The following is an 18,983-nucleotide window of genomic DNA, read 5'->3' as shown; positions in this document are numbered from 1 at the left end:
TCTCTCAAAACTGGAGCCCAGGATGAGAGGAGGAAGCAGAAGCTCCGCGCGCTGGCCGTGAGCCTCGGAAGCCCTTGCCCACGGCTCTGGCCCAAGCCTATGGTTCCAGACTGTTTCCACGTCTTCTTCGCGCGCACCCCACCCCCGCACCCTATGGGAACGGCCAGTGCATGGGGTGAAGCGCCCCACTTAGAACCGCCCTGCGCCCTAGCTAGGGGGTCTCCCGGAAGGACCTGGAATGTGCGCCCGGGCTACCCCTTTCCTGCCTGCGCCTGGCGCGCCAAGCCGCGGGAGGGATCCCGGCCGGGGGCTGACGACCCCGGCCTCTGCTTCCGGGAGCCAGCCCAGGGATTAAGGGCCTGCTGCCCCCGCCCCCCACCAGCTGGAGTGAGGGTGCTTCCAGGGCTGATTTTGCGCCCCTTTCCAAATGGGTACTGAAAGTCTGGAAGCCCAGTGCGCCTCGATACTATACTATCTACTATACTATCGACATTTCTCAGTTTCTTTTGTTGTCTCAGATGCTTGGGATTCCCAAGGGGATGACCGGACTGGGGGAGTTTTTCTTCTGGAAAGAGGCACCAAAAGGACCTCATTTGCCCCTGACACCCGGACCCTCCTGAGTCGCCCTCCATCCGGCTCTTCTGGCCACGGGGATTTGGAGGACTTGTGAGTGTGTCTTTCCTAAGAGAATAAAAGTGTCTCAAAAGTCATCTCTCTGGCCGGGGACCGCCTGAGCTCCCGCACTTGGAGGAAAGGTGAAAGGCTGGGTGTGAGGTGGGGAGGAAGGGTGGGTGGCCAGTGGAGAGGGTGGGTCCCCAAAACCTAGGTGTCCAGTGCTCCCTGCCCTAAGGCTCCAGCTCTCTCTCCCTGACTGTCCTAGGGTTGTTTCCCCAAGTCCAAAAGAGCTCACCAATGCCAGAGAGCTCTCGGATCCATCCAGAACTCTGGCTCTGACCTCAGCGGGCCCCCGAACAGCAGTGAGCACCACCAAATAAGAACAAAAGCCCACGGAAAGAAAGTTAAATTTCAAACGTTTGCAACGACAGTTTTACCCTCCACAAATTAAGTCCGAAGCGTTCAAGGACACCACCCAGAGATGCAGCCCCACTTGCTGGCAGAGCTAGAGGCTGGGAGTTACTGACTTTGCGTCCCTCTGGGGCTCTCCTGGCTTCCCTACGTATTCTTTCCCCCCACCTTTCTCTGCCTCGTTTTCTGAATCTTTGTTCCTTGGTTCTCAGGACAAGCGTCTCCACTCTCCAGGCTTTTCAATGAAGGCTGTGGTGCATGACAGTTTACAGCCAAAAACTTCCTCAGGCCCAGCTGTAAAGGATTCCCAGTTAATAACAATGTGCCTCCTTGCGGGGGAGGAAGCGCGTTTGGCTGTTTCTCTCCCAAGGTCTGTCTCTGCTTGGGAAGCCCAGCTATTGGAGTAAAAGGTCCTATGGCTGGGCCTCAGGATGCAAAGGGTCACCCCCAAAATAACTTAATCAACACTTTACAAGAAATCTCTCTCACACACACACACACACGCGCGCGCGCGCACGCACCTCATTTCCCAGAGAGGCAGTTTCCCCAGCTCCCACCCTTCCCAAGCAACAAAACCATTTGTCTTTTAGGAGAAGGCATCGATGATGCCCCAACAGGCCCAAGGCCAGTGGGCACGGGGGACAGCGTGGTGGGACCCTTCTTTTCTGGGAGAAAAACTACATTTATTTTCTGGCTATATACTTTGTGCTCAGTGTGGAATATAATATGTATTATGTATACAGGTAATGTGTGTGTGTGAACATAGAAACCTCAAGCATTAATCACAGCCCACATTTTGGTGGGATTTCCTCACCTTTGTTCATTCCATCCTTCTCTGGAGCTCAGTCTCCCTCACCGTGAAGCAGAGTTTTGCCAAAAGCATTTGCAAGTCCTAAAATGTAAGAAGGGTGCTTCCCTGCAAACCATTTCCGTCCCCAGTTCCGTCTGTTTGTCTCCCCCATTGAAAGAAACCCAGTTCGTTTTAGTATGGCTTTTAAAGTTGATTTTGTAATTCTGTGGACTCCTCACCGTTAAAAAATGTTTTTGAGGCCGTCGGGTTGTTTGGGGGCACCTCGGGCTTGTGGAAAAGACAGGTATGTTTTTCCTGAGTGCATGTGACTGTGCACGTGGCTGAGCCCACTGTCCTGCGGCCACAGGCAGCCAGCCCTCGGGGCCTGAGCTCCGGCCTGCTCTCGGGGCCGCGGGCACGGACGACTGTCTGCTGAAATGCACTCCGAAACCGAATCCGTCCTCACTACACAGTCTGTGTGCTCTGTGGTGCAAGACAGCATACGGCTTCCTGACAGAGTTCACACATTAAAGACAAACACACGCGCAGGGCGAGAGGCTCAGGCCTGGGACGGTCCCAGGTCCCCTTCAGACCCCAGAGCTGCTGCTCCCATCCCTTTGGATCCAAGGCCGCAGAGGAGAACTCGGGGCGTGGGGGGAGCCGGGCTGCGGCCCCTCCCACGGTGGGGCCCTCGAGCATCCTCCGTGTGGACACTTAACGTTGTCCGTCCCTGTCTCCACGCCTTGATTCCCCTTGAATGCAGGAGAAGCCCTTCCGCGGTCTGTCCGGCTGCGGCCCGGGTTGCGGTGACTGTCCCAGCTCACTCCTGTAGCAGCCCCCATCCCATCCAGGCCCCCGGCCATGGCCGCGCTGGCCTCTGTGTCACTCCTGCTCCCCGAGGCCTTGTTCCTGTTCCCCACAGGCCACGGCTCTCCGGGCCTCCCTGGGAAGGCCCTGCCATCCGCTGGGCTCGTCACCTGGTTCCTGTAGTTCCCTCCCTCCTGAGACTGCTTTTCCTCCGATCCTCACAGGTAATCCCACCGCCCTCATCCCGCCACACTTGGCGTCACGTGGTTTCCCCACCAGCTCACTCCCCTCAGACAGGGCGGCCCGCGGCTGCTCTCCGTGGACCGGGTGTCGTGGACGTCCTCTCGCAGCGGCACTGTGAAGACAGGCGGGCGAGCAGCAGGCTCTGACTCAGTCGCTGGGAAACCGGCCCTCGGCCCCTGGGGGGGACGCAGCAGGTCGTCGACGAGGGATGGGCCTGGCAAAACTGAAATGCGGCCCGGAGTGTGTCTCTAAGGAGAAGCAGGAGCCGCGGATCCCGAATCCACCTGCACGTGGTCGGGAACGTTCTCGCCACACAGGGACTCAGTGTTCATCCTTCCCACTTGTGAACACGTCCGAGCCGCGGAACCAGACACACTCACGGATTCAGTCCGTTGTTTCAAAGACATTAAAGGCGGGATTCCCTGTGGACATTGTGTATAAAATGAGGCCCAAAGGATGAACAGAAATGAACTCTTCCAAAGGAAGCAGTGAGTGCGCAGGGATAGCAGCCTCCCTCCAGGCTTAAAATTACTCAAGAAATCCTGGTAGGAGGCTCCGCGTAACCATCTAAATCATGATTACACACAGCACGACGGGATCTTCTTTCTCCTTTCTTTATGCCTTCTCTATACCTGCACAAAGATTTTGGGAAGTCCCATGTTAGTGCCAAATGAAGTATGAGGTGTCAAATCTATTCTCTTGTAGAAAAGGATGCTGAGAATGATGCGGGTTGAAGGACCCACCCCTGACCGGGAAGGGTGGACATTAGGTCCAGAATCCTGACGGGTGGTGATCATTGCTCCAACAAGGGCTGGTGCAGCTCAGAGCTCACAGACTTGACGTCCGTGTGAGGGAGCAGGAGCAGCCTCAGGGGTGCGGACCCGGGGGCAGGCCGCACGTGGGATTTGAGGACACACAGAGACACGGAGACCTGAGGAAGGCAGAGATCATCCGGGATGTTCTGTGCTGATTCTGGAGCCACGGTAAGGACAGCAGCTAAGAATGGCCTTTTCATGACAGCAGAGATTCGAAGACACACTCCCCGATCTAGGAAGGCCAACCCGGCAGGACATTCTGTGTTGAGACAGTTGTGCTATGGGTGTGATATGGGAAGAGAAAGGGGGTAGTAGGGAGGTATGGGGGTGAGGCCCCAAGCAGACTGCTTGAAGGGAGTGGGCTTTCAGCATCTTTAAGAATAGTTGGGAAGGGATGCCTGGGTGGCTCAGTCGGTTAAGCCTCTGCCTTCGGCTCAGGTCATGGTCCCGGTGTCCTGGGATCGAGTCCCACATTGGGCTCCTTGCTCGGTGGGGAGCCTGCTTCTCTCTCTGCTTCTGCCTGCTTGTGCTCACTCTCTCTCTCTCTCTCTCTCTCTCTCTCTGACAAATAAATAAATAAATAAATAAGAATAGTTGGGAAGATCCTGAGAAGTTCTACAGAGTAGACTGGCAACGAGCGGGGCACTTTCAGGGGGGTCCTATAGAAATTCCCATAAATACACAGATGAAGACAAAAAATGAACAAAGACGACTGAGACAACAATCAAACTGTAAGAATGGTTTGGAGGTAGCTAACCCAGGAGCAGGAGAGAGAAGGCAAGGGCAGAGCCAGGCAGGCCCCCTTGGGAGGACAGAGGACAGACGTGCCAGAGGGGAGCCAGCCCGGCTCCCATGTCTGGTTGGAAGGGTGGGGAGGGAGGAGCTAAGGTAGGAGCTCCGTACGTGTCGGGGACCAGACTGATCGTAAAAACGGGGCCACAGGAGGGCTTAGCAGGGCTGTGAGGAGAGATTCTCAGTCAGTGGTCCATTTGGAAACGAGAATTGGCACATTGTACATACAAGGGAACTCACACAGCTGGCGGGCTCCTGCCACCCCCTGCCCCTGCTCACCGGCAGGAGCTGTTAGCCTTTGCCGAGGTCTCTTGCACACAAGGAACGGTCCACAGCATCCTCTGGGCACCAGCCCTGCGGGGGGTCAGAGCCCAGCTTGTGTGTCCAGGTAGCTAAGGCCCCCCGACAGAGGAAAAACAGAGCAGCAGACGGGTTCCTGACTTCTCTTGTTTTAAACCCACCGTGTTTCCCCTAGACCAGCTTCCGCACACCACAAGCGGGAATAAAGGCAACTCTCCCCCTTTCACCCACCACAGGCTCACGGCCAGGCCTAGAGGGGGACCGGTGTGTGTGTGTGTGTGTGTGTGTGTGTGTGTGTGTGTGTGTGTGTTTGCGGAGGGGGAACAGGTTGGCTTAAATACTTTTAAAATCTGAAACAAACTTTAATCATGTAAAGGATGACAATACGCTGGGAGGTGAAGAAGAAGGTCTCAGCCCTTAAACAACTTGCTGTCCAGGCAGAGACGTTGGAAACCAGAGGGGAGCTCAAAAACCATTACCTTCTCCTCGTCACCTTTCTGCAGAAGCCCGCAGCAGTTCGTGCTGTTCTCCTCCCCCTCGGAAAAACTGTCCATAGTAAAGTTAATGCAGATCCGGGAGGTAAAGAAGTTCCCCAGGGTCAGGCAGGGAGAGTTCCAGGTTATGCCAGAGGACTACAGTGATTCCAAAACGGAGTAGGAAGACTCGAGTCATGTTCCTAATCTTTTACTAACTCAGTCAACGCTTGTCCACGTGCCACCTACCTTCCGGCCATCGTCCTTACCCCAGAGGAAGGCTTTGCAAGCGCCACGCCACTACGAGATCTTCTTCACGGGGGCGTGGGAGGGGTTCGTGAGATTGAAGGCCGTGAAGGAAACTCATACAGACCTCTCTGCCACCGTTTGAGTGCAGGCTATATGCTGTTGTGGATTTCTCGTGTTTGGGACAAAACAAAACTGTGTTAAAATTTAGAAACCCAATTAAAACTCCAATACGTGGGAATTTTGTTATTTTTTACAACAGGCAATAATGTGAGTCATCAGTTGGCTAGTTGGCCAGAGAATGGGATTAAAGATGAGGTAAATGATGGCCTTCAAGTGAGAAAATCGTTTGACACCTGTAGCCCGTAGCCCAAGTCTCTCTCACCATTTATAACGCAGATACGCGGGTTCCGAGGAAAGGCCTGGGGAGGCTAACCAGATGCCGTTCGGAATCAGTTTCATTTCCAGTCGTGCGCCGAGGTGGCAAATGTCCTCCTAAAATCGATGGGCTTGGTGCCCAACACAGGGCCACAGTTTGTTCCTTAAGTCTTTGGAAAACGAGCACTCCAGTTACCGGACCTACAGGAGACTGAGGTCTACAGGATGGCGAGGTGTGGAGCGGTGTCATTATAAAAAGAGTGCTCACACAAACACCGTCCGTTACAAAAAATGCAACAAACATATTGAACCACGGATCACCTATTTGCCATAATCCTTGGCTTAAAATACTAGATCCAATCTAGCAAATTCTTTACGTGCATTTGGCTTCCTTATCCGTTTACCAGTACACGAGCATCTTGCCCCTATCGTCTGTTTTCAACACAACAGTCAAAATAAACTCATCTTCCATGCCCGTCCCTAGCCCCAGACACTTCTGGACAGCAGGGCTCCGTGCTGGCATGCTGGGAAATGACTCTCTACAGAGACAGCCTCCGAGCTCATGGCCAAGAAGGCTGTTGCCGAAATCACGGAATGGGAGTCTTCACAGACCACACGAAGAGACTCAAATGACAAGGTTCGGCGAATCAACTGGAGACACACCACGAGAAGCCGAGGAAAGGAAATGGGGCAGATCGGCTCACGTGGGCAGAAGACCCCCACTATCTGGGCCCAGGTATATGGGTCTCTGGGCTCTCACATGTTCCCAGTGACGGTGTGGTGATGAGGACCAGCCCTGAGGCTGGGCAAACCAGCTCAGCAGATGCCCAGAGAGTAAATCCGACGGCGGACCTTCATGGATTCGCGACCCAGCATCAACAAGACACACTTGTGGGCGTTCCTGTCTCATCGGACCCGTCACCCCATCTCCTCCACCCACAGCTCACTCTGAAGGGAATGCCAGACGTCAGCCCTGCGTCCATAAAAGGAGCATTGCAGTGTGTATCCCTGCAAGATAGGGTTCTTTTTGGTTAAAACGAACCCTAATACCATTCTCAAACCTAAAAAAGAATTCCTTAATATCGTCAAAAATCTAGTCAGTGTTTGGGGTGCCTGAATGGTGCAGTTAAGCATCCAACTTTTGGTTTCAGGTCAGGCCATGATCTCGGGGTCCTGAGGTCGAGCCCCATGTTGGGCTCTGCTCAGCATGGAGTCTGCTTGAGATTCACTTTCTCCCCCTCTCCCTCTGCCCCTCTGGGGCTTGTGCTCTCTCTCTTTCTCAAATAAATAAATAAGTCTTTTTAAAAAAAATCTAGTCAGTGTTCAGATTTCCCTGTTGGTCTCATGAGTTCATGAGAAAATTCTTACATGTGTCTTTTGATGCCCTCGTGCAAGAATGTGCACAGCTGGGTTATAAGCCTAGAAAAGGAATTTCCAGGTCACGTCTTCCTTCAGTATTTCTAGAATATCTGAATTGTTGTTCAAAGACGTTCCACCAGCTGTATACACCACCTATAGGAAGTGAGTTTCTACTCGCTTTATAGCTTGCCCAATAGTGGATATTGTTCGATCTTATCATTTTCCCCATCGGTTAGGTAGAAAAAGAAAGTTACGGTTTCAAATTGCATTTTCCTGATTAGTAAGGATTTTGAGTATCTTGTTGAATCTTCTTTTTTAAACTCAAGTATAGTAGTTCTTTTTAAATGCTGGTACCAATCATTTGTCGATTTTACTAAGAGCAAACATTCTCCCCCTCTGTGACCTGACTGCTCCTGTCCTCGACGATGTCTTTTAGTGAAAAAAAATTCCCATGTCAACATGGTCAAATTTATCACACTGTTCTTTCCATTTTACAGTCTTTGCACCTTTAAGAGAGCCATTCCTACCCCCAAGATAGCCTCCCATATTCTTAAAGTTTCATAGTCCTCTGTTTTACGTTTAGGACTTTAACCCACATAGAATTGACTTCTGTGCATGAGATGAGACAGAGATCCCTTCTCAATGGAGAAAACCAATCGTCCAAGCACCATTTGCTAAACCAGCCACTGTTTCACCAAAGAGCGGCAACAAATCTACCATGATAGTTTCCGTTCTGCACATGATTTTGGAGTCTGACTTTTTATGTTGGGCTCCCTATTCTAGCTCACGGATGCTTTTATCCACCTTGAACCAATAAACGTCCATTTAAGTTGCTGTAGGACTTGAAACCAGGGCCTGACGTCTTACAGAACAAGCCCGACCGTACTATCTTCTGTCCTCAGTGTGACCCGCGTGTTCCAACCAGTAGCTCCTCTACACAAACTTCAGAATTAGTTTGTCAGATTCCATGAAAAATTACTGAAATTGCATTAAATCTAAAAACCAGATTGAGGAGAACTCACACCATTTAAATATGTGGTATTTCTATTCAAGAGCATAATGGCTCCTTTTATGCAGATCTTTTTAAATGTCTCTCAAAGACGTTTTATGCTTTTTTTTTCACAAAAGGCTTACACATATTTTTTTTCCAAATTAACTCCTAGGTAATTAACATTTATTGCTACCATAAATGTAATCTTTTAAAAAATTATTTTATGAAATAATAAAATTTTTATAGTTTTTATGTAGATCCTTCATCTCATTATAAAATTTCATATAAATCTCATACAGAATTTCATTATAAAGCAAACACTTGGTGACCCTTCCCCATCAAGAGTCCCTCTCTCCCTTTTAAAGTTAAGCATTTTCCAGAAATGTATGATACCTTCTTGTTTTTCTATGTTCTTTGGGATTTTTCTATTACAAAAATTAGTTTTATATCTCTTATAAACATTCTAGTTTCTCTTTCTTTTTCTTGCTTATAATACTGGTCAAACTTCCAGAACACTCTTGACTAAAAATGAGAAGAACAAGCATCCTTCTGTTGTTTCCAACTTCACAAAGAGAGGTTTCAATATCTCACCATTAAGTACATGTTTTTTACAAATATATTTTTAAGTACACTAACAAATTGAGTAATTTCCTTCTTACCCATCAATTGTGATAATTTTTACTACAGAAGTTATTGAAATGAACTCCACATTAGTGGGTTAATTTGTTAATATTTTGCTTAGGACTTTTACAGCTGCACTCCTGAATGAGATCAGCCTTCTAGGTTACTCTGGGTTCACAAAAAGAGCTGGGAGATACGCCTTCCTTTCCCATTTTCTGGAGAGCGCGCACAGGAATGGTGACATTATTTCTTACTTAAGTATTCAGAGAATTTACCAGTAAAATCATACAGGCCTAGAGTTTTCTCATTTTCTCTGTTGGATGGTGTTGAAATTATATACTCAATTTACTCAATAGCTAAGACTATTTAGATATTCTACTTCTTCTCACTAAAATAATTTATAAGAGTTTATTCAACGTTACTATTGAGATGTCATGTGTTTTTCTCATTGTCATTCCCCTGTAATGACCTGTCCTTTCTCTCCCGCTTCTTTAAACAATGTCATTTTCCGTCTGCTGTTCTTTGTGTTTGTTGCTTTTGTGGCTCCTTGGGGTCCCTAAATCTGAGGATTGGTTTCTTTCATCAGTTCTGGAATTTTCTCATTGATACCTTTCTCTCGATTATTCCTACTACCAGCTATAAAGAAATGTATGTTGGATTTTCCTCCTAGAGCCTGTTTCCTTTAACCTGTCCCATATCCCACCGCCCTGTTTCCCTGTGTGATATTTTGGAAAATCCATCTTGATCTTTACAGTTCAATAATTCTTTTTTTTTTTTAAGATTTTTTATTTATTTATTTGACAGATCACAAGTAGGCAGAGAGGCAGGCAGAGAGAGAGGAGGAAGCAGGCTCCCCGCGGAGCAGAGAGCCCGAGATGCGGAGATGCGGGGCTTAATCCCAGGACACCGAGACCATGACCCCAGCCGAAGGCAGAGGCTTAACCCCCTGAGCCCCCCAGGTGCCCTGCAGTTCAATAATTCTGTCCTTGGGCATGTCTAAGGTATTCTTTAACCCCCTTAATATTAATTTATTTATTTATTAATGCTCCACTCTGAAAGCTCTATTTCATTCTCTCTCAAACATCTTTGATTCATTTTAAGAGTTTCCTAATGCTTACCCGTAATTTAAAAATTCTTTCTGAAATTTAACCACATACATCATACTTGTATATTTTCTCCATCTGTTAATTCCGACTGTCTTGACTCCGGTGAGGCACATTCTGCTGACTCTTTCTCCTATCTGTCCTCATTCATGGTTCTGCGTTTCCGTATGAACAATGTCACATTTACAATGAGGCTATGATTTAGTGGATGATGCTGTTGTTGCCTGTCTTAACTTTGAACTAAGGAAACAGAAATCTGCCATTTAATCGTTTCTCTGAGAGTTTCAGCATTTCTTCGTCCTTCCCGTGGTGATAGGATGTGAGTCTCATTCCCGGACCACATAGTTGGTCCAATACCGTCTTGTCCTGGCCTCCTGCAGTGAAGGAAAAGGAAAAAGATATATAAACCCCAAAGGCCAAGTGCACCTACTGCCCCTTAGAACCCTAACCCTCCGCCGTTTTTCTTATTCACCAAGGAGTTAGGAAAAAATGTACCCCCACCCCCAGCCCCGCCCCCGCGGTCATCCTGGGACTCTCCTCTCTTCAGGCTGCTGACCCTTCTAAACCTCAGCCCTCAGCCCTGCAACCTTCGCCCCACCTCCACCCGGGGCAGGTGCTCATGTTCTTGCCTCCGGGCATTGCCCAGAGCGGCTCAGACTCAGAAATCCCGCTCAGCATCCGGCTCTGGCACAGCCTCCCGCCCTGCAACATCTCCTGTCTTCCTTCCCACTCTAACTTTGTCTGCTTGCCTGGGGCGCTATGTCATCTAACCCCTGGGCAGAGAAAAGACAGGAGCCAACCACAACGTGGTGAGTCTGAATTGCTTGTTCCAGAGTCAGAGGTACTGGGGTCATCCTGGGAGGAGCAGGTTTCCGACTCTTGTGTTCTGGAAGCTTAATCCTAAAGGAAGAGAACAAGAGACAGAGAGACTTGAAGACTGTATTTAAATTATTTTTGCCTACACGCATATCTTAAAATGGTATTAATACCAGTGTATATTATTTTCTGCAAATATAAGATTTTTTTCCACTTCATTGAACTTCATAACATCAAACACTTTTGGATCATTTTAAAAACCTTTGGAACATTTTAAAGACCGCCTTTAAAACCTAATTTAAAAAACAACAAGAACAACACCCTATGAATCCTTTCTCCAAGAGCAATCAAATGTGCATAATCGTATACAACATATTTTAAGTATTTTTATACCCCCCCAAGCTTATGAATCGTATGTTAAACACCAAAATCTACTATCCATTTGCCAATAGTTTTCCCCATTCGGTGGCTCTCTGAAGACTGTCTCACTTATAATTTTTTTATTGCATCTATGTTCAGAGTTGTCAATATCTATACATCTTTTTCTGATCATATTAATTCAAGGCTATTATATCTCAGATTGGAAATTTTGATCACTAGGGAAATCATGGAAATATTCTTCAAGATTCTGGAAATAAAGCATATAATTTTGGATTTGCATTTTATACTCAACAATTCTGCTTCGGAAAATGTTTTGAGAACCACAGATATGGGCTAAATAAAACAGTATCTGCTTCTAGCAAAACACACCAATCTCCACTGAAACCCATTGCCAGAGAAATGAAAACAAATCAGTGTTAACAAGGGTAGGGGCTCATGCGTGTGTGTGTGTGTGTGTGTGCACGTGCGAGTGCGCGCACGCGTACAGAAGGAAAAACCTCTGTTGCATCTTGCATGAAAATCCAAACAAGTGACTTGAGAGTGTACACCTATACGTGTTGGCCTGAAGTTAACACCCATAAAGCAGCTACAATTTAGTACAATTGGAGGGCAACCCAGGAAACAGAGATCAGAGGACAGCTGCTGTGAGATGATCCTGTCTTCAGTTATGTGTCTACACCAGGGTGCCCAGGAGACCACCACCCATGACGTTTGTTGGAGGGCAGAGTCAACTGGAATTGAGAGGAGCTCCCGACTCCTGACCAGTCACAGTCAGCAATGAGTGTGCACTCTATTTCTCAGGCTCTCTAAAAACCACCTGCTCCTGGGCTAAATTTCATCTTTATGGTGAGAGAATATGATGCTTACACCTTAAAGGTCAAGGTGCATTAATTAAAACATTAACTCTGGGGGCACCTGTGTGGCTCAGTGGGTAAAGCCTCTGCCTTCAGGTCAGATCATGATCTCAGGGTCCTGGGATCGAGCCCCACATCGGGCTCTCTGCTCAGCAGGGAGCCTGCTTTCCCCCTGCCCCCATCTGCCTCTCTGTTTACTTGTGATTTCTGTCTGTCAAATAAATAAATAAAATCTTTAAAAAAATTAACTCTGTTCCTTTCACTCAAGCTGGAAAGGACTCCAAAAAGAAAAGTGGATATTGACAAGATATCAAGGTAGTAAGAGACTGCCTCCAGGTGCCTTGTCCTGACAGCTCTCCACGCCACATCAGAATGACACCACGGAAAACCCCTGCCCCACAAACATCTAATCAGAGGCCAGGCTGCAACTGCACTTCTCCCTGGTAGGAGTCGGGCTGGCTGGCACTGCTTCCGCTGGCAGACTTGGTGCCCGTCACACACTAGACGCTCTCCATGACCGCTCCCTGCTGTATCTCAGGGTACGTGGAGCTCGGTTTGCACAAAGCCCTCAGCATCAGAGGGCTGGGAGTACGCACCGGGTGTAGGTCAAACACCTTATCGACATTCCTCTGAGGGCATGCAACAACCCCACGTAGGTGTGTCTCTGTCACCACTGAACAAAAGGAGGAGATCAAGGCCAGGCCTGACAAAGGCAAACAGGGCAGACGGGAGCGGAATCAGGGATGTCCGGTAATGCCGATGAGGCCATCCTGCCTCACCGTGAGATGGGGAGTGGGCGCAATACAGACGTGGATGGAAAGCTGAACCAGAAGGGGCTCCTTCATTCATTCAAGAAAAGTCAGCCGAGCTCCTGCTGTTTGCCAGTGACAGGACCAGGAGCAGGGGCACTGCGGTGAGCAAGACAGCTGGTGTGCCCTCTCGTCCCCCCATCACTGGGTTTCCAACTGGGGGACAGAGGGGAGGGAGCACGACACCCGCACTCAGACAGGGACGCGCTGGAAGGCTGCCCTGGGCGAGTGGGCTTGGGCTGACATCTAGCACGGGAGCCTGCCACTTGCCCTCTGGCACTCTTAGCTCTCCACCCCACTCACCCTGTCACTGCCCCATTCTGAAAATCTGCAGTTTGGGATTTTTTGCAATGCTTCTCCTTTCTGGCACTTTTCTCGACCACTCACATGTCACACTGGGCTGCTGGGTGTCCTCTGGTCTTCCGGCTGGGATCTTCCATTTTACCAGCTGGGCTGTCGCCTTGTAGGAAGCGGAGTGTGGGCAGTGCTGTGGGTGGCTGTCCAGGTGGCCCTGCGTCCCCCGTCCTGCCCCTGGCCTCCGGCCGCACTGCAGGCAGCCCGCGTCCGCGTGGGAGCACGTGATCCAGCTGTGGGAAGAAAGCGTGACCTTCCGTTTTTGCTGTTGCCGTTTTCATTACAGTTAGATTGTGAGTAATGACTTTTAAAGCAGAACTCGGTAGTTGAACGAGAAGGATCATTAAGAGGTAGGTTTATTTATTCCCATTTTAATCTTTTCATGGCATACCATTTGATATTTTAGGAGATAGTTCCTTATTGCCAAGAAATACCGTTACGTCCTCCGTAATACCCCGGGAGTTCATCTTGTCTGATGGCCCACCCCAGCGGCGGCCTCGCTGGGCAGTGCCCTGGCGGCAGAGGGAAGGGCCCGAGAAACCAGGGCGGGGAAAGGCCAGTGCTGCTTTGACTGTTTTGTTTCTAAGTCAGACTCAAGGTTGTATTTTTATCTCCGTAAAACTGAAACTGACGTCTCTATTCCACCACACCAAGATCCAGAATGGAAATGCGGTTGGGTGCAGACGGCATGCCGCTTCGTCCCTCATTCTAGACGGCGGCCTCTGCTTACAGGCAGCCCTCCTGCACGCACCAGAACCGCCGCTGGAGAATTTGCTGACACACAGCAGGGAAGATCCCTGGGGCTGGCCCCTCGCCCCCAGCCCCCCTGGACCTGAGACAGGGCCTCACTGTGCGGCGTCAGCCCAAGACCACACTGACCAGATCTCCAGTTCTGCCCTCTGGGTCCACATCTGCAAACCAGCCGTTCCTCTCCAGGAGTCTGCTCAGGGTAGCACCAAGCGGAGAAAAGCAAACACAGAAGTGAGCTGTCAAGCTCGGCGCTCCTTGAACACACAGGGCTGTTGTTAGAATGCCCTCAATATTTTCTCTCGCTGGGAGCCTCTGGCTCATGTTCATCTCGAACGAAGCAATCATAAACGGGGTGAAGAAGGCGTTGGGGGCTCACGTAGCACGCATTCACGGACGGACGAATCACACGGATTATACGGATTTTCGGTATGAAACCCACCCGTGACTATAGCCCATGAAACTGCATTTCCCTTTTAGTCCACGAGAATTAAAAAGAAGGTCTGGCAATAAAATGGGCCTCAATTCGGGAGGTTTGGGTCCAGAGAAGTGCCGACGGCTGGAGGCACGGCTCCCGGAGCAGGGCCTGCGTCTCTGAGGCTGTTCGTGGGTGTGGACACGACAGCCTCAGAGTTCCTGAGCCTGTTTTCTGATCTGTGACGAGAACTCAGGATCAGCCAGAGGGACGTCAGGGGGAAGAAGTGACACAGGCCCTCAGGGAAGCTTGCACAGGCCTCCAACAGCCTCGGCCCTCACTCGATGCCACTTGGCTCTCAGCACCAGTAAGCGACGAACGTGTGTCCCGGTGCTGTCCCATCCCCTCCCCCGCCCGCCTCCCGCACTGCCCTATGACTTCGGGGACAGAGGTGGAGAAGCTGTCTCCTGGGAATTCCCGTCGGGCCTCCATCAGCCCTGGAGGCTGAGGATCTGTGGGCTCCTCTGGGCTCTGTTCTAAGTCAAATGACAGACCCCGCAGTGACTGCTGCAAGTCTCTCTCCCCATAACCCCGTGGTGACCACTGCAGACCCCACTGGTTCTCACAACAGCTCGATGAGAACATGGAGGGATGACGGTTCCCTGTGTCATGTTTGAGGACACCAACCCTAAAGCCAACAGAGAACTGCTCAGTGTCGCCAGCCACCAAGGCCGGCCTTAGGCCAGGCCCCAGGGATTTTCGTCCTTCCTCCCCCGATGCTCCTCCTGGTGAGGCCAGGTGAAGCAGGCTCCAGGGTGAGTCCCCCTGGGCAAGCCCACAGCAAGGCCCTGGGTGCTCTGAGCAGGACAGAGGGCAGGGGGGCAGCCGGCCGAGGGGAAGCAAGGGCCGTTGCCCCCCGCACGGGCGCCCTTTCACGCTGGGATGAGGCAGGTGCCTAAAAGCCGGGCCTGCCGTTTGTCTCTGTACACACCATACAGCAAACACCAGGCCAGAAACAAACACAGCCTTTTATCAGCTCCTGGAGAACAGCTGTTGACAAACCACTTTTCCTGGAAAGGGACTCAGGCCTAGGGAGGGTTGAGGCACCAGGAGCTCAAACAGCTAAAGAATGTCCCTCACGGAGGGGCAAGGTCAGCCCCAGCTGAGGCAGGTGCTAGTGAAAGAAGTAGATAAAGCCCAGAATGCCTCCTGGAGGAGGTGATGAGTTGGCTACGAAGAGGAAAGAGCCCGAGGGTGCGGGTGGAGCGCAGTCCCGGAGGAGCGCCTCTCCCGGTCATCTAGACGGGAGCGGAGTGGAGAAAGGAAGCTGGCCAGTCAGCCGAGGACTGGCCGGACCGTGGGCCGGTGCGCGCAGATGCCCTCCGAGGGCACGTCCACGCTGAGCCCCGCCAAGCCTCCTCCTGGCGCTGCTGTGAAGGGACGGGCTGGCGGACAGGCCGGCGGCCGCTGCCCCTGTCGCTCGGCTCCTCCCCGGCTGGAGCCTGAGCCCACCCCCCGAAGGCGGGGTCCGAGTGCACCCCTGCCCGGGGCCCCGGGGCGCATGCGGCCTCCAGGGCGGTCGCCCATGCCTTGGTCAACCAACGCGCAGGGACCGTATTCGGCCAACCCCGGCCCCCTCCATCTGGCCGGATGCGCCCCGCACGTTCGGGGCCTCGGCCCAAGGATCCGGGCAAAAACCAACACACCGTGTGGAACTTTGCTCCCAGCTGGGCAGCAAACATGTCAGCTTCGCCAAGACATTCCTTTTTCTCCCTCATCACTGCGTGGCAAAGGATCCACCCGAGGCCGCACACACGCACACTCACGCGCGCGCGTGCACACTCACGAGATACGCAAACGTAATGCAGACTAAATGCAGAAAAGCAGAGCAGACAGGGTTCTGGAAAACTTGGGCTTCCGTCTATTTAAACTTGAAATTTTGCAGTTTTCTAAGCTACAAAAATGAGTCAAAGTTCTCCTAAGCGAGGAAATTACATGTTCTAACGTTCCCTGGGGGACTCGGAGACCTCGACGTCACTGATGTTTTGGACGTGACCCTTGGCTTGGCCGCATCCAGGGGCAGGAAGCAGGGGTCAGCCCACGAAAAAGGGGCTGACCTGACCCCCGTGGGTGCATTTCTGTGATTACTTGCATCGGTTTAATATTTTGAAGACATTCCCCCCATTTTTGACGGGAGGACAGCCAGCCCAGGGCGGTCACTGGAGCTCACGGAGCTGCCACAGGCCGGATCAGAAGCTGACGCGGGGGATCTCCGGGACAGGAGCCACATTTGCACTTCCGAGGCCAGACCACACTTCTCCTATAGATTGCCATTTCCCCAACTGTTTGAACTGATTAAAGGAGCACAGAAAAGTGCTTAGGCCCCTAAATTGCAACAACAAAGGCTGGGTTTCTCTCTTCAATCAAAACAGCAGGGCTGGCTGATTCAAATGCTAATAGCCGGGCCTGAATTGGCCCCTAAAAGGGAGACACTCTTCCCTGCAAATGACCAGAAAGTCACTCCGTTGCGGCAGCGATGCGCAGGATGCTTCCCGTTGGACCTTCTGCGAAATCGCCCCCCGGGAAGCACGGCTGTGGTGGCCTGGGCGTGCGGTGTGCTCTGTGCACGGGGTTCTGCGGGGGAGAGGAGAGCCTTCCTTTGAGAGAGCCTCTGCCTCTAAGAACGGGCAATCTTCCGTGAGCCCCTCTCCCAGTCATGTGTCCCGGAAGACATCCGCAGGCACCTGGCGAAGCCCCCAGTTTGAGAGATGGTTGCCACCGTCTGGATTCCTCCTAATTCCAAGGTGGCATTGCCTCCTTGGGCTCTCAAGAGAGGAAGCAGCTTCTCCTTCCCCGCTCCTGGCAGCCACGTTCTTTGGTCCTCCCACCAGGCTCTACTGGCTCGGGAAGCTGGAGGCAACAGACTGACTTTGGGCCAGAAGACCCAAGTTCACACCCTATGTCTCAGGGTGTGACCTTGGGGCCGGGTGCCAGGCTCTGTGTCTGTGTACACCGTGCACCTGTTCAGTCCCAGGGGAATAGAGAGACAGAGGCTTACCTCCTCCCCCAGGTGAAGACAGATACCTACGATACTCCCCATGGAACGCAGAGTCAACAGATCACAGGCCATGATACCTTCACCACAAAGTGGACACAGACCAGGCGGACTTTGCCTGGAGCCTGGCCCTGGTCTCCGTGACAGCACCCACCTTGTAACAGATGAGGAGGGGCTGAGCTGAGGGCATCGCCCCATGCCGGGAAAACCCTCGGTGCTGGAACACAGAGCCCAGGGAGGTGCTCAATCGGGTCAGATGATAGAGATGTTTTAAAGACTTATCTCCTTGGCCTCTCTTTTGCCATTCTTATAGCATTTTTTAAAATATTCGGTTTCATATTTGCCTTAGCCACCAATCATGCGACTGCTCACATTTTGATTTTGCGCCTGTCCAGTGCCCAGCGTGGGGCACATGGCTCACCCAGCCATGAGCTCTCACGTTCCCTTGGTGCGCAGGTGAGCTTAGCTCCGTTCTGTCGATGTCATGTGCTTGGTAGGAGCAACACTGGATTTTAAGTTTGTATGCACAAGACGTTTTAGCAAGTTCCAGTCCCGAGGGAATTATTACATAATCCTCAAAGATAAGGGTCCCTTTCCTCTGTGGCTACTTCCTATAGTCCCTGACAATCTCAAAGGAGAGAAGTTACTTGGTTTACTGTATGGATCTACACTACGCCAGGTTCTTCCTTACTGATTAGCTTTTATGACGCTTCTGTTACTGGGAAATCATCTGCAACCCATTGGAGAGTGACAGTGCTTTCGTGGACCTGTGAAAAGATTGTGAACACAAGTGTGGAAAGACAATTTAAAATAGGCTTCCCCAGGGCACCTGGGTGGCTTAGTGGGTTAAGGGTCTGTCTTCAGCTCAGGTCATGATCCCGGAGACCTGGGATGGAACCCCGCATCAGGTTCTCTGCTCTGCAGAGAGTCTGCCTCTCCCTCTGCCCCTCCCCCGATTCATGCTCAATCTCTCAAATAAATGAATAAAATCTTCAAAAAAAAAAATCGGCATCTGCAAGTGTTTTAGAAAGGAGCTCACCTCCTGGAGAAGTCCATGTTAGCACGGGAAGAAAAATACATCTGATGCAAGCGGCGAAGGTATACTTTACTTGGGGAATCCTTCTCTTCCGGTTTACAAGTAATCTTGGTCTGAAAGAAATGTTTGATTTGTATTTGACTTTCCTGTCCTGCCTCCAGAGCTAGAAGGCAAGACTGTCAAGGAGGAGTACCCGTCCCTCTTTACCTCTTCAACGCACACTTCTGTCACACATGGGAGCAGTGCATTGTGCTGTTTCTTCGAGCAAATCTAGCACTTACTCAACCGAGTTTACACTTATTATGCTTTTGGGTGTGCGTCAAAATTTTCTAGGCGTGCTGTAAATACTTAGACTCCGCAGCTTCTGTCTTCTAGGATAAATTAGTTGATGAGAGACTGCAAATGTCTCTGAAAAGCAGTAGTCTCTGACAGAGAGCGAGACTCCCCGGGCTCAGACTGGTTAAAATAAGTAAATCAATAAATGGATAGCATTCAGTGTAGTGTAATTAAGGGCATTATCCAGCACAGTATTTGAGATAGTATTTTAAAAGTCCAAAACAGTCACTTAAATT

Source organism: Martes martes, assembly GCF_963455335.1.
Source record: "Martes martes genome assembly, chromosome: 6".
NCBI lineage: Eukaryota > Metazoa > Chordata > Mammalia > Carnivora > Mustelidae > Martes > Martes martes.
Note: the sequence above shows the minus strand (reverse complement) of the source record.